The following is a 16386-nucleotide window of genomic DNA, read 5'->3' on the forward strand; positions in this document are numbered from 1 at the left end:
AGGCGAATCTGGCACATATAAAATCTGACAAGTGTCGCCAAATTAACATAGTAGCAGCTCCTCACAGCAATACCACCAGTTTTACTTTTTTAGTTCTTGTGAAAGCATGAATTTACTTTAGAAGAAGTCTATAAAACTTATCAGTGTGTGGTTTGAAGGATGACCTCAGGCTGGTGTGTGTGTCTCTGTGTGTGTGTGCGTGTGTGTACAGTGTGTGTGTACAGTGTGTGTGTGTGTGTGTGTGTGTGTGTGTGTGCACTTTTCTTGAAGAGGGTGGGGCAAAAGGGGGAAGTCACATTAGAGAGAAGAAGCTATAATGAGTTATGGGGAATGTCCTGTTTTACTTTTTTTTTTTTAATGCTGTGTTCTTCAGGAGAAGGGGACTGAAATCCCTACCCATGTGCCCAGGGCTACTGGCTCTTTCCACCAGCCTCCACTCCTGGTCAGATGCGAAGGTAGGCCCAGGTCTGGTTGCTCTTGGGATACTGGCCTCCATTCCTGGCACTGCCCTTCAAGGAAAAACCCCCACCAACTGTTGTTTCCTGATGAAGTTTCCTCCAGGAGGAAGAGTAGCTACTGGGAAAACTGGCCTTTCCGTGGAAGAAGATGCTGCCCAGAGGGCATGAGGGTGTGCCCTGCAGGTTCTTCAGTGGGAAGCGACACTTCACAGACCTGGCTTCAGTATTTCCCAGCCAGAGTTGACTAGAGAGATTTTTTTTAAAAAGATCTATCTTTTTAAGAAAACATTCATTTATTTATTCCCTTTTGTTGCCCTTGTTGTTTTATTATTGTAGTTATTATTGTTGTTATTGATGTCATCATTGTTGCATAGGACAGAGAGAAATGGAGAGAGGAGGGGAAGACAGAGGGGGGAGAGAAAGACAGACACCTGCAGACCTGCTTCACCGCCTGTGAAGCAACTCCTCTGCAGGTGGGGAGCCGGGTGCTCGAACCAGGATCCTTACGTGGGTCCTTACGCTTTGCACCACCTGCGCTTAACCTGTTGCCCTACCGCCTGACTCCCAAGAGAGATTTTTGATAGGAGGTGAACTCCCCATTATGGGGAACATGTAAGTAGGTCTAGCTTATTTTCTCATGGTAATGGTATGAAGGTATTTCAAAGGCAAGAAGCTTGTTTCCAAGCTTCATTTTAGGTTTTATCTCCTAGAAATCTTATATAATAATTTTCTTTTTAAAAATATAATTTATAGGAGGCTGGGCGGTAGCACAGCGGGTTAAGTGTAGGTGGTACAAAGTGCAAGGACCAGTGTAGGGATCCCAGTTCAAGCCCTCGGCTCCCTACCTGCAGGAGGGGTTGCTTCACAGGTGGTGAAGCAGGTCTGCAGGTGTCTATCTTTCTCTCCCCCTCTGTCTTCCCCTCTTCTCTCCATTTCTCTCTGTTCTATCCAACAACGACGACATCAATAACAACAACAACAACCACAACAATGATAAAACAATCAGGGCAACACAAGCAAAAAAAAAAAAAAAGTGGCCTTCAGGAGCAGTGGATTCCTAGAGCCCCAGAAATAACCCTGGAGGCAATATATACAATTTATTATTATCATTATCATTATTATTTTGCCTCCAGGGTTACTGCTGGGGCTTGGTGGCTGCACTATGAATCCACTGCTCCTGGAGATTATTTTTTTCCCCATTTTGTTGCCCTTGTTGTTATTATCATTGTTGTTGCTATTACTGCTGTTGTTGTATAGGACAGATAGAAATCAAGAGAGGAGGGAAGACAGAGAGGTGAAGAGAAAGACACCTGAAGACCTGCTTCACAACTTGTGAAGCGACCCCCCTGCAGGTGAGGAGCTGGGGGCTCAAACTGGGATCCTTGCTTAGGTCCTTGTGCTTTGTACTATACATGTTTAGCCCACTGCACTACTGTCTGGCCCCCAGTTTATTATTTTTTTTAATGAGAGATATACAGAGAAAAAGACCAGAGCACTGCTCAGCTCTGGAGTATGGTGGTGGTGGGGAATGAATCTGGGATGTCAGAGTCTCATGTATGAAAGTCTTTTGCATAAACACTATGTTATTCCCCAGCCCTTTATACCACCTATTTCCTTTGAACAATTGATTTTGTTTCACTTAAAGTAAATTTATTTAAGTACTTTATTTATTGTCACCAGGATGATCTCTGAGGATTGGCACCTGCATGATGAATCCAACATTCCCATCAGCCATTTTCCCTTTGTTCTTCCTTTTAATTTGATAGGGCACATGGAAACTGAGAGGTTTTTTTATGTTATTTATTTATAAAAAGGAAACACTAACAACACCATAGGATAAGAAGGGTACAACTCCACACAGTTCCCACCACCGGAACTCTGTGACCCATCCCCTCCCTTGATAGCTTTCCTATTCTTTAACCCTCTGGAAGTATGGACCCAAGGTCATTGTGGGATGCAGAAGGTGGAAGGTCTGGCTTCTGTAATTGCTTCCTCACTGAACATGGGCGTTGACAGGTCGATCCATACTCCCAGGCTGTCTCTCTTTTTCCCTAGTGGGGCAGGGTTCTGGGGAAGTGGAGCTCTAGGACACATTGGTGGGGTTGTCTGTCCAGGAAAGTCTGGTTGGCATCATGCTAGCATCTGGAACCTGGTGGCTGAAAAGAGAGTTGACATATAAAGCCAAACAAGTTGTTGACTAATCATGAACCTAAAGGCTGGAATAGTGCAGATGAAGAGTTGGGGGGGGGGTCTCCTTTTTGTAGATAGCTAGTAGGCATATTTTAGTTATATTCCAAAGGACCTGTGGCTATACTAGCTTTTTTTCTTCCCCTGAGTCTGGGTATAAAATAACAACAACAACAACAACAACAAACTGAGAAGGGAAAGGGAGATAAAGAGGGAAAGATAAAGAGTGACATCTGCAGCACTGCTTCACCTCTTATGAAGCTTCCTTTTTGCAAGTGGGGACAGAAGATTTGAATCCATGTCTGTGAGCTTGGTACATGTATTATCAACCAAGTGTGCTACCACCTGGGCCCAGGAAATTTTTAAAAATATTTTTTGAACTTGTAGTTTTATTTATTTATTTATTCATTATTCTTTATTTTATTTTATATGATAGGACCAGAGAGAAATTGAGAGGGAAGGGGAAGATAGAGAGGAAAAGAGACAGATATCTATAGCACTGATTCATAGCTCGTGAAGCTTTCCTCATGCAGATAGGAACCAGGGGCTTGAACCTGGGTCCTTGCACATGGTAATGTATGAGATCAACTGGATAAGCCACCACTCCACCTCAATAAATTTATTTTTAAATTGGGAAATCTGTCAGTACCATGGAGAGTTTACCATGAAAAAACAGATCAAAAGAAACAAAGTGTGAATAGTTCCTAGCCTGAGCAAGAGGCCTGCTGGGTGCTCTGGACTGCAGAACGGGTCTGCATTTTCCTTGTTTGCAGGACACTGACTCATGTCAGATAGGTGGTACAGCTTTTGGTAGACCTTCTCCTAATGCCACGAACTCCTGGGAGGGGAAGAGAAGAGAAGCTAGCTTGTGTGCTGTGATGCTTAGCTGTTTACTGATTTGTTAGAGGTGCATCACCCCTGGACCATAGAGACCTTATCTGCCTCAGCACACAGCGGCTTCATGGCCCTTCCCATTGGTCCCACCAAACTCATGCTCACTGTAGACAGTCCCCCAATAGGATCCTCCTGCAGGACTTGACCATAGCCATGATTTGAAAGGTAAATTGAGAACAAACATTTCAGGCATATTCATGCAAAACCCAGGCCCTGGACCCTCAGAAGCAAATGCGGATGCCCAGGACTCTGGAAAGGCCCCTGTATGCCCTGAGACCACACCCAGAGCTTCCTGTCTGCCCCTAGGGTCTGTCTTGGGGGAGTAAGAGGATGAAAGATTTGGTTAGACTCCAGGGCAGTGGTACAGAGAGACCAGACTGTGACCTACTTTGGGGCTGTCTCTGGCCTAGTCTAGCTGGTGGTGGCAGGGGAATTAGGAGAGGGGGATAGGTCACCCATAGAGCACAGCAGAACAAGGGCAGCCTGATAAAGTGCCCTGGAACATTCTGAACTCAATACATTCCTTCTGTCCTACGGGGCCTTTTATGGAGAGGAAATAATTAAAAAGAAGAGAAAGAATTCAAGTTTCACTGTCCCCCCTCCCCCGCCCCAGTCCTGTTGGGGATGTGGTGCAGCATGTCAAGGCATCCTTAGAAGACTCAGAAAAGACATTTTACATTTTTATGGTCAATTATTATTCTCTGACATCATCTTTGGAGAATCCCCCCCTCCAGAACTGAAATGTGCAAGTTTATACTTACCATCCAAAAAAGCCTCCCAGGACTCCAGCAGGTACTTTGTAGACTTGGGGAAAGTACATTTCTCCCTAAAATCAGAAAGAAAGTGAAGAGTGACTGAGACTTTTTTTTCCAGGTCATGGACCAGAAATGGGTTCCCATATTTGTTGCATATTCTTAGAGTTTACCTCGGAAATGGGGCAATAAGCTTGTTATCCCAAATTCTTTGAGCTTGCAGGAAATTTTTTACTTAAAGAATGCCTCGAAGTGTGTTAGTATCATGATTTGTTCTTGTTTTTATTCTGGTACATTTTGCATGTGCATTACCTGAATTACATGAAACTGCCAATATTTTTATTTATTTATTTATTTATTTATTTATGAGAACAATAGGAGGAGAGAGAAAGAACCAGACATCACTCTGGCACATGTGCTGCCGAGGATCAAACTCGGGACCTCATGTTTGAGAGTCCAAAGCTTTATCACTGTACTACCACCTGGACCACTTTTTTTTTTTACTTCACTTTCCCCAGTGGCCAATTCAATCTAGTAGTGATAGCTAATTTCAGATACGATGAAAACACTTGGGTGGAGGGCAAAGTGGAGGCTTAGATCATGCAGTAGACATGATGAAGAAAAAATTTTAAATGTCTGAAGTTATGAATTAACTGTTTTTGATGAGAGAGGGTTTTTCTGAATGTTAAGGAGGGCCAAATGAAACACAGGTCTTGCCTTGGTTATGGAGCACAGGTGTGTGAGCCGCTATAATGTATGAGATTCTGTGCTCAGTGAAGGAATTGTTATTACAGTGCAGTCCAGGTGTGGGCTCTGATAAGCTCAGTGGCTTGCCCAAGAAGAGAAGCCCAAAGTCTCTAATAGGTGGAGTTTCCCTGGGGTTAAAACTGTGTATGTTGGGGGAGATCACAGATCTCTGGGAAAGTTGTGGGCTGCAAGAACTGAGGATGGTTAAAAGCATTTTCTGTCCTTCAAGTGACAATGTGGGTGGTGGGTGGGGGTGAGGGCAACTGTGGAACAGGGTGTGGTCTGGGTTTTCAGTTTCTCTGGTCTTCAGTTTCCACTTCTTATAGTGCTAGTTATGAGCTGGATGAGCATAGGTCTGGGGAGCTGTCATCGTCACTGGCAGCCACCCCTATGCACTGCTAACCTGTGGTCTGGATGGAGATGCCATTCTCACTGGAGAGTGTCCCTTACCATCCCTGCACAAGTGCTGTCAACTAGGTTGGGTGACAGCAGCCTTGTGAAATGAAGAGCTGAGTCCAGGCCGCAAACATTGCTCTCTGTGTCTGCAAGCCAAGCAACTATCAGAAGATAGAATTTCTTCCCTTTTTTGTTTGTTTGTTTTGTTTTTGTTCTTCCCAGAGTATCTGCCAGCTTTAAGAGCAGCTGCTGGAAAGTTGTCCATTGTGTGGACATTGGTGCTCCTCTCAAAGGCTGGTAGAAGGAGGCTGACTGTCCCTGGGAACGCCAGAGGCATATACTTACCACTGGGGAGTAACAGGGCTTAAATGTGCAGGTTGCAGTGCGGGAAGCTCTGGGTCTTTCACCTCAGCACTGGGTTCTGCTTCCTGCTGAAGGCATGCTTGAGGCTCCAGCACCAGGACAGGCAGATGGTCTCATATTCTCTTTCTTTCTTTCTTAACTTTTTTTGCTTGTTTTTTTTAAAAAATATTTTATTATCTTTATTTATTGGATAGAGGCAGCCAGAAATTGAGAGGAAGGGGAATGTAGAGAAGATGAGAGACAGTGAGACACCTGCAGCACTGCTTCACCACTTGTGAAGCTTTCCACCTGCAGGTGGGGACCAGGGGCTTGAACCCAGGTCCTTGAACATTGTAGCATGTGTGCTCAACCAGGTGCAGCACCAGGTGGTCCCTCTTTTTTGTTTGTTTGTTTGCTTCTATAACCCTAGTGGGAATAAACATGAATAGAGGAGATAGAGACAGAGAGAGACACCACAGCACTGTTCCGCCACTCATGAAACTTCCTTCCTCTTTATTTATTTAATTTTTTTCACCATTCCCATCACCAAAGATCTGTGTCCCATATCCCCACTCCCATTATAGTTCTACTATATTATTTAGAAGAAAGAAAGAAAAAAAAAGGATCTTGTGTCTTTTTGGGATAAAGTGGATGGAAATGGATATTATGCTCAGTAAAGCAAGTAAGAAGGTGAAGGACAACTACAGAATGGTTTCACTCAAAGGATGAATATGGGATGATCTCACTCTCAGGCAGAGTTGAAAAACAAGATCAGAAAAGAAAACAGAAGTAGAACCTGAAATGGAATTGGCGTATCACACCAAAGTAAAAGACTCTGGGGGGGTGGGTGGGTGGGGAGAATACAGGTCCAGGAAGGATTCAGAGGACCTAGTGGGGGTTGTATTGTTATATGGGAAACTGGGGAATGTTATGCATGTACAAACTATTGTACTTACTGTTGAATGTAAAACATTAATTCCCCAATAAAAAAAAAAAGAATGGCTTCATTCATATGTGTATATAGAGAACTGAACATACTAATGTGAAAAAAACAAAATATCAACCTATTTCTAAGATTGTGGTCTCATATTCTCCTTAGAAGCTGCCAAACACTGGTCACTTTTCAGACAGTCCAGTATCAGAGTTTGGGGTCCCAAAAGATGTAACCTAGACCCTGCTGGTCTGGAAAGATTCAGGCCCTTGGGGCATGATGTGGAGGGTCCCCTGAGTTCCAGAAGGGACATCCTCATGGATTGGGTACTTCTCAACCAGGATGGTAAGAATTCCCTGAGGGACCCACTTGTGTGGTCCTTCTGTACTTACTTCCATCTTTGCCAGCCAGAGGCAACCACAATTACCCAAGTCTGCCAGCTCTTGTCCTGCTGGTCTGGGGGTGGACGTGGGTCAGAGGATTCATTTGGCAGTGGCTTGGCATTCCAGAAACTGAGTTCTCATTAATTCGAGTGATCACATTAACTTCAAATACAACTCCCCACGGTGGCAAACAAGACCTACTGAGGAGGGGCCAGACGGGCCCTGTCAAGCCTCCTGCCCACCTTGTATACCCAGCCACTCACCTGGGGAGTAGAACACCATCTGTAAAGCCTATAATTGCTATGACTAACTGGATTATATTGCCATAAGGACGTTTTTTCGTGTTTAAAGCATTCAATGCAAGCACTCAGATTATCAGCAATTACATGCTGTGCTATTAGGGCATTCCTTCATGCCTTATTTTGTTGGGAAGCCTAGCAAGTGGAGTGGACAAGTTCTTCCAATGCCCTTCTCTGAGAATCTTCACCCCTAGTCTGCTGCCTCCCCAAATACCCCGACCGCTTTGCATGGAAACCATCTGAAGGAGCCTAAGCTCCTGGGGAGGGCTGGAGATGGGAGGGTGGCTTTGCTGCTCTTTCTCAGTGTCTGTATTCTTTGTTCTCTACCGCCTCCTGCTGATTCTGCACCCAGTCCTGCCCTTGCAGAAGCTCTCCATTCTAGCTGAGGTTGTCCTGGAGCCACTCGGCTCTATGCAAGCATGAATTCTCCCTTTTGCTGACCTCAAGCCTGCCTACTCAAAGAAGTCTTTCGTGATCATCTTTCATCTCTTTCACCCCTGACTGCTCAACTGATGGGATTTTAGCTGTTTGAGAGTGGTCATTCAGTGTCCACTGGTCCAGGCCCTATGGGTGGTCAGAAAGTGGTGCACGTCAGTGTTGGTCTCCAGAGGTTTCCCTAGTTTCCTCAGCCCTTGGACGATAACCTGGACATCCACACCTGGCACTGGCCTCCAGAGTCCCTTCTGCTTGAAAAGATCTTTTCATGGTTCCAGAACTACTACCTAAATTGTCTCCTTTTTGCCACTTAGGACACTGGACTGCCTGAGCCAAGGTGGTTAGTGGCCTGAACCATCAGCTCATATTCCTCCATGCTGAACCATCTCTATCTGCAGATAGAGGCAGCTGTGCCCTATGTCTTGGATAACTTGCCCCACCATGGCTGATGGGTAGGCTGGGGTCGTGGAAATGTGGGGAAGAAGGTGGGGAGATAACTGAGAGCTCCTCTCCTGGAGTGCAGTGCAGGCCACCTGTCTTTGAAAATGAGAGTTGATCACCAGCCTGAGAAACTGACCTCCAGGGTTTTCCACTCAGTGAAGAAGCCGAAATAAACAAGATTCTGGAAACGGTGATTCTAAAACTTCCAGCAAGATGGTGGAGGAGAAGCCATGGGGCGCTGCTGTTCTAGGGTCCCTTCCACAAGAGTTTTTGTGGTCAGAAGTTAGTGGGATTTGGCTCTGGTACAGTCAGAGAGGAAAAGCCAGCAACTCCAAGAGTGACCCTGGGTGAGGGGAGGGTGGGTGCCTAGCAGTCCGACACCCAGGAGCCACCTACAATCTCAGAGAACACTGTGGGTGCGGGGTTGGGCTGTGGGTACCAACAGGGTTCAGTCTAAGGAGGGACGTGATTTTCAGGGTCATAGGGCTGGTGGATTCTGGAGGTCAGGGCAGCTTGTCACCCACAGAGAAAAGACTCCAAGGGGACCCACAAGGGGGCTGATCCTCAAGGAGTGAGCTAAGACTTTGGGCTTTTTCCTGAGGGTGTGTATCCCTAAGATTCTGGCTTGGTGCAGAGTGAAGGGGGCTCTGGCTACTGGAAGGACTACTGGGGGTGTCAGGCGAGGGGACTGGGAAGAGGGGGACTTGCTGGTCCCCAAGTCACTTCCTGGGAGAGTTTGCTGTGTGAAGGTCCAGAAGGCCCCCAGGATGCTGGTAAGCATGTGCTGATTTGCTGTGACTCAAAGGTGCCAAGCCCTGGGCCCTGGGGACTCCTGGACACAGCAGAGGTCATCATCTGGCTCACAGCTGTGAGGGCAGCTCCTCTCACATGATCAGGTGGCCAGCAGCCCATACCCTGTGCCCTGCAGAGCAGCTGGCACCCCTAGAGAGAAACTTCACATCCTGATCCAGGGTTGGAAATACAATTTTCTGGCTCACTGAAAGGCCTGAATGTTCTGTCAAACCCAGGAACATGGAGACCCAGAGGGGATTTGAGTTGCCGGTTCAATTTCCGGATCCCAGATGGCTTGTTTTGTCACAGGATATGGGTTAACTTCTGGCCATGGCTGCCTCCTCTGATCCTCAGAGGCCCCCTACCTACCTGGGGGCCTTCCTTGCTGGCCCTGCCTAGGGCAGGGCCCTGTCTGTTGAAACCTTCCCCCACCTTGCAGTACTGAAACGAGTAATCCCTACCTCACCCCAATTCCCTCTCCAGAAGTGCTTCCATAAACTCAAGCAGACCTACTAGGTTACTTCTGAACCTGCACCTTGGTGTCTGTGGCTCAGCTCTCCACATCTCCTTCTCTGAAGACCCTGAACCCCTGAACCTGTCTCCTCCAGGTGCTTCTCCTGTCTGCATCCAGCCCTTAGTCTCCATCCATGAGACTGAATACCCATCCCCAGCCCCTGCCCGACTCCCCCAATTGTTTCTCTAGAGAGGGCATTCCCTTCTTTCTTCCTGGAGAAGCTATAACTTCTTGGGATTTTGGCCCTGCCCTTAAAACATCCTGCTTGTATCTTCTTCCTTCGTCTGTATCTCTTCCCAGGTCTGGTTGCCATGCTGCAGGTAGGAGACACTTCCCAGGGTTCTCTCTACCCTCCATGCTCCTTCCCAACCTACTTCCATTATCATAGAGACTCCTGGTTGACCCCACCCCACCCCACCCCACAGTGTTCCCCCTGGGAAGTGTGTATGTGTGTATCTTCAGTGTTCCTAGACCCTAACCTAGGGAATTCTTAGATCTGACTTGTCCCTTTGATGCTCCCGTCTCACTCAGTGACCCACAGTCCAGAGGCCCTGGTGCCATCTACTTGCTGCAGCCCACACACAGTATGGAGGTTGTGTTTTTGTTATTTCCCCAGTGGCACTGTCTCCCTTCTCCAATATCTTCTGCCACCTCCACCTGTGCTGTCCCACTTGGTTTCCTGGTTTCCAAGGACATGAGGCCTAGGGCATCCTCTCTAGTCAGTGGATCAGAGGCCAGTCAGCTGACACACTACCTTGGGACATATTTTGGAGCTGGCAAAGTGAGGACAAGTTGTGGGTTACCTGCCAGGACCTTTGGCAAAACTTATTAACCCTTCCTGGATTTCAGTCCTGCTGATCTGTCTGTAGCTGGTGCCATTAGCAGGGGTGGTGGGCACATGATGGGAACTCTTATCAGGCACCTGTCACTGTGATGAGGAGAGGAGTCTTCAGAGCTGTCTCAATGCTCCATATTTGTTCCCCTGCAAAAAGGGAAGAATATCAGCTCTCACCTCAAGGTAGGATGTGTGTGTGAGGATTAGAGAGCTTTTTTTAAATTACTTTTTATCAGAGCACTGCTCAGCTTTGGCTTATGGGGATGCAAGGGATTGAACCTGGGACCTTGGAGAATCAGACATGAGAATCTGTTTGCATAACGATTATGCTGTCTTCCCCACCCTGAGAACTACCATTTTGGGGACAACCTCAAGCATGCACGTTGCACATACTCACATATTCCTTTGTCTTAAATTCCTTGGGACGTAGCTAAAATAGTCTTCCTAGCTTCATACCACTCTAAAATACCTATTCTTACCTGCTCTATTCCTACCTTCTGGTTCCTATTTATTAAACATTTTGTCCTGCTTAGTTGCTTAACTGCCTTCCAGACACCAAATTGCAGATGCTACTATGGTTTCATCCTGAACTCCCTGAAATTTCTCACCATTTGACCTGGAACCTTACCTCTCCAGGGTCCTGTCCCACTAGGGACAGATAGAAATAGGCTGGGGGTATGGATCCATCTGTTAATGTCCATGTGCAGCAGAGAAGCAATTACAGAAGCCAGAATTCCCACCTTCTGCACCTCATAAAGCACTTTGGTCTACAAATTAGTTTGGCAATCTAGCAAAAAAGCCCAAAGAAGACTGACTTCAAAAACTCAATTCTGGCTGGGTACAACAAATGATACTCAACACTTGAACAACTGGGAGAAAGTCTAAGGTCACAGATAAAGAAAGGACTATAAAAGCTGGATAAAGGCAAGAGACTGGATCACTTAATAATGGCCTTTGTGGTCAATATCATACAACCCCATCATCTGGAGCCCTAGTTGGGGAATCCTTAATTCCCACACAAATATGATGGACCTAAACTTCTAATGGATCCCTCCCTCCACCATCACTAGTCAGTTCCACCAGGAACATCATCATAAGCCCTCTGGTAGGCCTTCCCAGGACCTTGCCTTCACCCTAAAGCATCAATAGTAGGGACTGGCCCTCCCAGTCCCTAGGAGGCTGGGTCATCCTGTCCTGCCACTTGAGGAAGACTGGCCCAGAAATGAGTGCAGCCTGCAATGTCCCCAGCTGTGGCCATGAACTGTGACCTCAGACCAACAGAGACTCAGAGGTTATACAGGCTCCTGTACTAAATATGAATATATATGGACCCTGGGTCAGGCAGATGGGGTAAAGTTATTTTACTCATAGATTTTTTTTCAAGATTGGGAGCTACTCTCTGCTCTGATCCAACTTCTAGTCTTTTTCTCTACTCCGGCACCATCTTTTAAGAGAAGAGGAAAAACAGAGGGACATTTGGATGTAGTAGTAGGTATATTTGTAACTTGGAAAGGAAGAGAAGATGAGAACATAGGGGGTAAAAAGGGAAAATTTATACAAATATAGATAGATAGTTGTAGAAATAATAGTTAACTTCTATCTACAACCATAGAGAACTGCTGGGATGTGAGGGCAATCTGGCTGCAACATCTGTCACCCCATTGATCCCCAGGGTTGATTTGGCTGGGTGGGTGTCCCCTTCCTCCCTCACCACTCCATGTGCCTCCCTCCCGGAGCTGTGTGCTAGGTTGAAGAAAACATGTGCTCCCACTTTCCTGCATGCTTCTCTCAATTCATATCAAATAATATTGCATCCGCCGATAGCAACCTAATCAACACAAAGAGTACCACCCCAGCATGCTTCACTTCAGACTGTGTCCAGAGACTTCAGGCGTGGAATGACAACCCTTCAGCTTCATTACTCGGGTGAGACCTCTCCTTTCATAGTATTCTCTAATTCCATTCCAGGTGGTTCACTTCCTAACAAAGTCCCAAAACTTAGATATAGACCAGGTCCCCTGAGATAGAGCATATGTTCACACATAAACTAGGGCAAAATATATACCTGAAAGCAGAAGTACACAACAGTCTGCAGTGAGTACCCCCCAACACTTCATCTGCACTATTCCAGCCTTCAGGTCCATAATGATTCAACAATTTGTTTAGCTTTGTATGTTAACTCTCTTTTCAGCCACCAGGTTCCAGATGCTGACCAGATTTCCCTGGACCGACGACCTCACCAGTGTGTCCTGGAGTTCTGCTTCCCCAGAGCCCCCACCCTACTAGGGAAAGAGAGAGGCAGACTGGGAATATGGACCGACCAGTCAACGTCCATGTTCAGCGGGGAAGCAATTACAGAAGCCAGACCTTCCACCTTCTGCAACCCACAGTGACCTTGGGTCCATACTCCCAGAGCGATATAGAATGGGAAAGCTATCAGGGGAGGGGATGGGATATAGAGATCTGGTGGTGGGAATTGTATGGAGTTGTACCCCTCCTATCCTATGGTTTCGTTAATGTCTCCTTTTTTAAATAAAACATGCGCTCCCCTGCTAGAACCTCCAAACAAGCTCATAAGAGAACTGCTGTAGCTTACAATAGAGGAATTGGGGATTCAGAACTATGGTGGTGGGAATGGTGTGGATTTGTACCCCTGTTATCTTATATTTTTGTAATCAGTATTAAGTCATTAATAATAATTTTAAAGATTCCATCCATATTTTCAGAGTGGGAGGAATGTTAGGGAAAAATGACTAGAGGGCTCTGAAAGCCAGTTCCACCAGGACCCAGAGAGATAAGAGGTAAAAAGGAAAGAAATTCAGAAGTAGTAATAAGTATAGGTGTGACTTAGAAAGGAAGAGAAGGCAGGGCCATAGGAAAAATGGGCAAATAGATAGATAGATAGATAGATAGATAGATAGATAGATAGATATAGAAATAATAGTCAATCCATATCTGTGGCCTCGGGAGAACCACTGTAGTTTCTGATGAAAGGAATAGAGACAGAACTTTGGTGGTGTGAATGATGTGGAATTTTCCCTGTTATCTTGTAATTGTTAAACCAATATTAAATCACGAATAAAAAAATCTCATGGACACTCTGCTACACTGATGGTGGGAATGCAAATTGGTACAGCCTCTTTGGTGACTGTCTGTAGAGTCATTAAACAAATAAAAATAGAATTACCTTATGATCCAGCAATACCACTCTTGAGCATTTATCCAAAGGACACCCAAACACTAATTTCAAAGGGACATATGCACCACTATGTTCATAGATGTATTATTCACAATAACCAAAGAGCAAAAGCTGCCTTAACACCCATCAACAGATGACTGGCTAAAGAAGTTATGAAATACATACTCCTACTACTCTGCAGTTAAAAAAGATATTGTGTTCTTTGGGACAAAAAAGATGGAACTGGAGGTGATTATGCTTAGCAAAGTAAGAAAGAGATAAAAGACAACGCCAGACAGCTTCATTCATATGTGGAACCTAGAGAACTGATACACATGAACTTGCAAAAACAAAGAAACAACAAAACAGAAGCAAGTAAAATGTTTCTAAGACTTGTGAGAACTATGGTAATTATCTGTGGAAGGTGAGAGGGTGGGGACAGAACTTCCGTGGTGAGTCTGGAGTGAAACTATACATTATAATTTTATAATTTTGTAACCCACTATTAATTACACACAGAGAGAGAGAGACTGAGAGAGAGAGAGAGAGAAGAGGAGAGGAGAGGAGAGAGAGAGAGAGAAGTAAGAGATGTCTCTTGGGGAGTTGGTGGAGATAGTTCACCTAGTACTTTATCAAGCACAAGGACCTGGCAGTACATGGGACCACCATACATAGCAGCAAGGGGAAACTCCAGGAAAGGTGGGACAATGCTATGATGTCTCTTCTCTCTCTATTTTAGTCTCTTTCTGAAATCAATGGGAAAATAAAAGTCCATCTTGAATCCCAGAAGTGATTTTAAAAATAAAAGTACAGGGAGTCGGGTGGTAACGCAGCGGGTTTAGCGTAGGTGGTGCAAAGTGCAAGGAGGGGTGTAAGGATCCCAGTTTGAGCCCCTAGCTCCCCACCTGCAAGTCTGCAGGTGTCTATATTTCTCTCTCCCTCTCTGTCTTCCCCTCCTCTCCATTTCTCTCTGTCCTATCTAACAATAACAACAATAATAACTACAACAATAAAAAATAACAAGGGCAACAAAAGGGAAAAATAATAAAAAAATAAAAGTACAAAGGAAAAAAGCCCTAGGTGATGCAGAGCTTATGCTCACTGGGGGGTCCAGGCATCCCAGAAGCAGAGCACCTCCTAATTGTATAATAGCTGTCCTAAAGCAACCGGAGGTGGCTGGGAGAAGTATCAGAAGAGTTAAGCACACTGTGCATTTGGTTCTAGCCAGGACCCCAACTTCTGAAGAAGCAAAGATATTTTTTGTCTGGGATACTTCCCTGGGCTTGCTTCCTGGTGGTCCCTGCCAATCTGCCCCTGTGCACTTCTGCACCCCAGGCCAGCAGCTCCCAAGAGTGTTCTCAGTCATCATACCTACTCCTTACAGCCCCATCTCATTTTTCCTGCAGCCCGCCACCTCTTCAAAGGAGTAGCTCTTGCTCTCTTCTGTGCTTCCTGCGCTTCTCAGAATACTGCTTTGTGCTGGCAGGTGGCAGGGAGCTGGCCTATTCTGTGGGCCAGCCCTATTTTTGGGTGGGGTAGGGGATTCAGAGTCAGCCAGGACAGTTTGTTTGTTTTGTTTTAAAGATTGATTTATTATGAGAGAAGGAAAGAAAAAGAGGGAGTAGAGAATTTCTCAGTTCTGTCATAAAGCAACAAAGGGGATTAAGCCTGCAGCCTCTGGGGTTTGGGGCATGCTGGTACTCTTACAGGCTGAGCTACCTTCCTGGTCCCCCAGGGAACTGCTCAACACACACACACACACACACACACACACACACACACACACACACACCCCTCCAGTGCCCTCTGGGAGTTTCTTAGAAGTAAGCCTGCACTGCTGGTAGGGACATGAAATGGTACAGGTGATTTCCCCAAATAGAACTATGATCAGATGACCAACCCTATGTTTGGGGTTAGTTCTCAAAGATTTGAAAGCAGGGACTGGGAATGACAGTCATAGCAGTGGCAGGTACAATCAGCCAGTGTAGAAACAGCTCAGTTCCCATAGCTGCTGGGCTGGCTAATCAGAACATGGATATTCTTACTCTTACTCGGGGGTATTGTCAGCCTTAAAGGGGTCACTTCTTCCTGTTGTGCTGAATGAGATTCTGGACAGAAGGCTTCATGCTTGGCTGAGTGAGGAGGGGGTAGCTGCCCAGTCAGGTTAACTCAACTTCTAGTGCCTAATGACTCACAGCTAGTTGCCTCAGATCAGGGAAATGGAAAAACCCCGGGTGTGTTAATAAATATTTTCCTTATAGCCTTCAGTGCATTTTTATCTCTAATTTGTCTGGGAGGTGCTAATTTCTTTCTTTCTTTCTTTTTTCCAGTCTTCACTTACAGTGTCAGTAGCACTGTCTGGGGATGTTCCTGCTTCCTGGGACCATTTGATTAGTGGGTGGGGCGGCTCCCTTCCTTAGTAGGCAAATGAGCATGATGGTTGGTGGTGGTGGTGATTGGTGAGGGGGATGGTGGTGTGTGGAGGTATCCCTTGTGCCAGCCTTCTTCCCAGCCCATGGCAAAGAACTTAAACATTACCTAGAGAATAATGGTGTGCTTTGACGTGACTCTAAGTGTGTTTCTAGTTGTTGAGGTAGGGAGTTTGACTGGTCAGGGCAGGAGACCTGGATGAACAAGGGATCAGGCAAGTGGTGGCTGAGGCAGGAGGCTGAATGATAGTTTGGAGGCAGGACTCGGGACTTGCTCTTGGGGCACACACGGCAGTAGAAGGACAGGGTCATCAGAGAGATGGGAAGGTGGAGGCAATTATCTTAGCTGAAGTCACAGTCTCCAAATTAGTCA

The 16386-nt window shown here is 45.9% G+C and overlaps 1 long non-coding RNA gene across 2 annotated transcripts; it reads right to left on the minus strand.

Annotated features, from left to right (window-relative positions):
- Positions 1-2298: 2298 nt before the first annotated feature.
- Positions 2299-15066, minus strand: LOC132541788 (uncharacterized). 2 transcript variants are annotated; one of them, XR_009552871.1, is made up of 3 exons: positions 14956-15066; positions 4301-4361; positions 2299-2614 (listed from the first exon to the last, which is right to left on the minus strand). It is a non-coding gene; the product is annotated as an uncharacterized LOC132541788 (long non-coding RNA). The 2 variants fall into 2 exon arrangements; XR_009552872.1 differs by having other exon boundaries at positions 4301-4365; positions 14956-14985.
- Positions 15067-16386: the final 1320 nt, after the last annotated feature.

The sequence above is a fragment of the Erinaceus europaeus genome, chromosome 1, assembly GCF_950295315.1.
Source record: "Erinaceus europaeus chromosome 1, mEriEur2.1, whole genome shotgun sequence".
Taxonomy (NCBI): Eukaryota; Metazoa; Chordata; class Mammalia; order Eulipotyphla; family Erinaceidae; genus Erinaceus; species Erinaceus europaeus.